The following is a 6,000-nucleotide window of genomic DNA, read 5'->3' as shown; positions in this document are numbered from 1 at the left end:
GTTCCTAAAATGTTGAGTGTGGGTCTTCAGGCTCCTGTACCTCCTCCCCAATGGTAGTAACAAGAAGAGGACATGTCCCGGATGGTGAGGGTCCTTAATGATGGATGCCGCCTTCTTGAGGAACCGCCTCTTGAAGATATCCTCGGTGGTGGGGAGGGTTGTGCCCAAGATGGAGCTGGCTGAGACTATGACCCTCCGCAGCCTCTTTCAATCCTGCATATTGGAGCATCCATACCAGGTGGTGATGCAATCAGTCAGAATGGTCTCCACTGTACATCTGTAGATATTTGCAGGAATATTTGGTGACATACCAAATCTCCTCAAACTCCTAATGAGGTAGAGCTGCTGGTGTGCCTTCTTCATGATTGTAACAATGTGTTGGGTCCAGAATAGATCCTCCAAGATGTTGACACCCAGGAACTTGAAGCTGCTCACCCTTTGCACTGCTGACCCCTCAGTGAAGACTGGTGGGTGTTCTCCTGACTTCCTCTTCCTTAAGTCCACCATCAATTCCTTGGTCTTGCTGATGTTGAGTGCGAGGTTGTTGTTGCAGCACCACTCAACCAGCCGATCTATCTCACTCCTGTACACCTCTTGGTTGCTGTCTGAGGTTCTGCCAACAACAGTGGTATCATCAGCAAATTTATAGATAGCGTTTGAGCTGTGTCTAGCCACACGGTTATGAGTGTAGAGAGAGTAGAGCAGTGGGCTTTTATGGATTTTATCAAAACTGGCTTATTTACAGTAGATAGGATATCCACAAATCCTGTTAAATCTTACTGACTTTTTCCATGGCAACATGAAAGCAAAAGTTCAGTTTGATGGGTCAGTTCCAGACAGCTTTGAGATGAAAAGTGAAGCAAGGATGTATTTTTGCCCCTACATTCTTTGGAACCTTCAGTTCAATACTTATACAGTTAAAGATGAAAAGTGGAGTGCTGCTACGTGCAAGATTGAATAGAAAATTCCACTCTTTGAAGAACCTGTGACAACAATGGCTAACACGAGGGGGCATAATTTTAAGATGATAAGAGAAAGGTATAAGGGGGATGTCAGAGGTAAGTTTTTCACACAGAGAGTGGTGGGTGCATGGAATGTACTGCCGGCAGAGATGGTGGGGGCAGATACATTAGGGACATTTAAGGAACCCTTAGATAGGCACATAAATGATAGAGAAATGGAGGGCTATGTTGGAGGGAAGGGTTAGATAGATCTTAGAGCAGGATAAAATGTCAGCACAACATCGTGGGCCGAAGGACCTGTACTGTGCTGTAATATTCTATGTTCTATGTCAACTCGAGGAAGAAAAGTGCTTATCATGGAGGTTTTAACTGTTGCACATTGAAGTCCTACTACAAGAACTTATGGAGCTTTTAAGAGCCTGTTAAACATTACTGTCATCACCAGCTTGAAGAATATAGTTGTACAAAGACAGGATGTATCACAAGAGCCATTAATCACCCTTAATGAGAACCAGGTAGAAGTATTTCAAAGGTTTAGCTACCAAGATTCAGCAGTGAACACCAACCTTTCACTGAAGGAAGAACTCAGAAAAGCTGCTACCATCTTTAGCAGTCTAACTAAAAAAGCATGGAACTTTCCTGAGTTCAAAGGTTAGTGTACAAAGCCTGTGTATTTAGCTCTCTCATATATGGTGAAAAAGATAGACAATCTATGCACATGAAGAGCAGGGGTACACCCTCCTGAGCATATACTGCCACCCCAGCTCCCCTCCCCACTCCCTCTTCTGGCCTGTCCTATCAATGAGACTGGGAGAACTGAGGGATTGGATGGAAGAGTCTGACACATCATCTGTAAGGTGTGACTGTGCAAGGCTGATGCAGTACTGGTCTGTGGGACAGCTCTCCCAATTTAGACACAAGTCCTCAAATGTTTGTGGAAGGAACTTGTAAGTTTGACTGGTCTGAAACAAATTTGCCATGAACAGATCTATCCGGATCTGACAGATTCCATGTGCCAGGTGACTGGTCCAAGTTTATTCTTTTCCTGGTTTAACCTAATGGTTATGGCACAGTTAAGAGGTCATTCAGCCAGTTCAGAGTCAATCACACACAGGACAGGCAGCATCTGTGGGAAAAGAAATAAAGTCAGTTCTGCTGAAGAATCTTTGACCCACAATCTTAGCTCTGTTTCTCTTTCCACAGGTGCTGCCTGACCTGTTGAGCATTTTCTTTTTTTTATTTCAGATTTCTAGCATCTGCAGTTTTTAAAATTTTCAACCACATCTAGTCTGGACTGCGGAAGGACAGCAGATTTCCAACCCTGTCGGGTATCAGCAAACCAGGTTGGTTCTTACAATAATCCAACAGTTATATAGAACATAGAACAGTATAGCACAGGAACAAGCCCTTTGGCCCACAGTGTTGTGCTGAACTAATTAAACTAGTAACTAAACACCTAATTAAACTAATCCCTTCTCCGTACACAAGGTCCCAATCCCTCCATTCTCTGCACATTCATGTCCCTATCTAAGAGTCTCTGAAACGCCTCTATCGTATTTGCCTCCAGTACTGCCCCTGGCAGCATATTCCAGGCACCCATCTCTCTCTGTTTAAAAAACTTGCCCCACACATCTCCTTTGAACTTACTCCCTCTCACCTTAACTGCATGCCCTCTAGTATCAGACATTTCAACCCTGGGAAAAAGATACTGACTGGCTCCTCTATCTATGCCTCTCATAATTTTATAAACTTCTATCAGGTCTCCCCTCAGCCTCCGCCACTCCAGAGCAAATATCCCAAGTTTGTCCAACCTCTCCTAATAGCACAATTCTAATCCAAGCAGCATCCTGGTAAACCTCTTCTGCGCCATCTCCATAGCCTCCACATCCTTCTTACAATGGGGCGGCCAGAATTGATTGAAATACTCCATATGCAGCCTAACCAGAGTGCTATAAAGCTGCAACATAACTTCCTGACTCTTGAAATCAATGCCTGACTTATAAAAGCAAACATGCTTTACCACCCTATCAACCTGTGCAGCCACTTTCAGGGAGCCAAAGATCCCTCTGTACATCAACACTATTAGTTGCTAAACATGTTGCTTTTATCAAAACAAAAGCCAGACTAGTAACTGAATTTAAATTCCATAGCTGCCGTAGTGGGATTTGAATTCATGACTCAGGATTGTTCCAGAGACAGACTTCTCAAACGTGTAACTTAACCACTGCACCATAAGCACATCCTATTCAGTCTTCTTTATTTATTCAGTTCTGTTGTGCACAGGTGGGAAAGCTAAAACAACTTTACTGTGACTTGAGTTAAAAATGCAATCAAATCCCCATGACAGGGAAACGTAAAGTAGCATCATTTTGAGCAGATGTCTTTGTCACCCTTCAGCTGTGGGATCCTGAGGACTCCAAGGCTGGTAAGTAACTTAGGTTGTTTTAACTGCCTACCATCATGATTTATGTTAATGTTTCTATATGTTACTTCTTAGTGCAATAGGTCTGAATATCATGTAAGACATAGTATTTTCCAAAATATATAAATTAGTAGTGGTACAGGAACAGGATAAACAGCATACCTCATATCTGTTTGAGGATAGACAAAAGCCTTGCAACCTCTATTAAATTTCTATCTTTATAATTTATTGTGTTGAGCAGATATTAGCAGATTTATATAACATAAGTTGAAATGATTTAAAAATGTATTTTGTTCTGTATTAAATATTTATCTCAGACCTCAGTGTCTTCTGGTGAAATGTCACTTCCAAATTTAAATAAATAATTTTCAGAATTGTTTATAACTCTTTTGATCCATTACTTCCATTTGATGTGTATGATCACAAGCCTTCACTTCACAAAGAATGTTCTCAGTGATGGTTTCCTGCTTGAGGAAATTTATAAAATGTCATTTCAGCCACAATTGGAGTATTGTGCCCAGTTCTGGGCACCAACCTTTTAGAAAGGTCTGTAGGATTTATAGAGGGTGCAGAAGAGATTAACAAAAATGACACCGTGGGTGAACGTCTTCAGCAATGTGGATAGACTGGAGAAACTGGGGTTGTTTTTCTTGGGACAGAGGAGACTTCAAGAGTATTTAAAATCATGCAATGTATTAACAGGGAGAGAAACAGGTTACAGTGACCATGGGTGGTCAATAAGTATATTGGAAAAAAAAACAAAGTAACGTGAGAGAAAAAAATACACCGGGAGTGATTAGGGCTGTAATACACTGTCAAGGTGAGCAGTGAAGGCAGATTTAAATGAAGCATTCAAAACAAACTACAAAACAAAATACAAAACAAAATACATAAGCTTCTGAATGGAAAAATAATAAACGGCTGTTGGGAGAGGGCAGGTGAGTGGAACTAGCTGGGTTACTCCTCCCTGGAGCCAGTATGACCACAATAGGGCTAACGGCCTCTTTCCGTGCTGTAACCATTCTGTGAAATTCTGTATGACCAAAAGCCTCAGTTCATCATGTTGCTCACTGCACAGGTGCACGAGAGGTCTATTGACAGTTCTTTATTCACCAATGTCAGCTTTTCAACCTGACTTGGATGAAAGGCAAATGCTTTCTTCACATTGCTTTCAGAATAGGATAGAGGATTGAGGCAGCCAGTTTGTATTTACTGTTGGGATTAGATGATAACAGCAGCCATGACCTTTCTGTCATGACCATACATTAAGAGATGTTTCTATGCTTGTTTTGAAATGCATGGGCTGATAAATGCACATGCATTGCACATTCATTTGTTGATTTATCCATTTTGGGTAAAAATCCTCAGTGCTTGAAAAGAATTGACTGACAGAATTAGGAGACCAAAGGTTGATGGTCTTGATCTTTTTTAAAGCCATAAACAGTTGAGGATTTAGAATGCAGACTTTCCTTTTATTCGGCACTATAAGATCCTTGTTGAATTAGTGTGCTCAGTTATGTAATAATATTGAGTTAGTGCTTACCCAGATGGTTCTTTTAACACTTCTGTCTTGTAATCTTCAATTTAATTTTTTTTGTGAAGCCAGCTACCAGATTTCAGTCAAGAATACTATGCAGTTTTCAGAGAATTACTTTTAGTGATAGATGTTCTTCAGACTATAATGCAAAGTAATGTGATGCACTTTTAATTCTTTTGATTTACACATTATACCATTTATATAGTTATTAATAATATTTGAGAAATTATTCAGCACACAGTAAAAACTTTCTAGTGAAAACTGAATTCATGAATATGATTAATTTTATTACCTCAGCTTTGTTCCATCAATTTCAAAATGACATTTATTCAAAAAATTGAAGATTATCAGAAGTCATGCTTCATTCTGAACATGAATGCATCTTTATTTTCAAAATAAATGTCTGAAGTTGCCATCTCTTCATGTGACCATAAATCATTGTACACCATGGGCAAAAAATATCAATAAGATGGTTTGACTTCGTTGGAGTTCCTATTTGGACAGGTACTTAGACAGGAAAGGAGTAGAGGGATACAGGCCTAATGCCGGCAAATGGGATCAGCGTAGAAAGGCATCACAGTCGGCAATGGACAAGGTGGGCTGAAAGGGCCTGTTTCTGTGCTGTGCAGGTCTATGATCCTATGACTTTCATGAGAGTTGACAGCTGGCAGAAATGGTCAAAAGTGAATTTGTCTTAAAAATAAACAAACTTATCTCTCAAAGTGCTGTTCACAGGCAATAGCATTTCTACCCTTCTCTTCCAGTGGACATTTTTTGAATTGTCTCTGACACTCTGACCTTCCCCAATAGCAGATTTTCTTCACCCTTTTCCTTATCATTTTGCTGACAGCATCTTGGTGACAGCAACTAACAAAATCAGGGCACTTGACACAGATGCACTGATGACATCCACCCCTATACCAATTCACTTTCCACTTTCCCCCTGTATTACTCCACTTACTAGCTATATATCTTCACAACTGATCTCTACCTCTCCGCTGCCTATCTGCACCACTACCTTCCCATTATTTCTACTGACTACCTGCCTTGAACTCCAATGGTTCTCCCCTTTTCATTAT

The sequence above is a fragment of the Pristis pectinata genome, chromosome 14, assembly GCF_009764475.1.
Source record: "Pristis pectinata isolate sPriPec2 chromosome 14, sPriPec2.1.pri, whole genome shotgun sequence".
NCBI lineage: Eukaryota > Metazoa > Chordata > Chondrichthyes > Rhinopristiformes > Pristidae > Pristis > Pristis pectinata.
The sequence above is the reverse complement of the archived record's forward strand: the minus strand, read 5'-3'. Positions refer to the sequence as shown.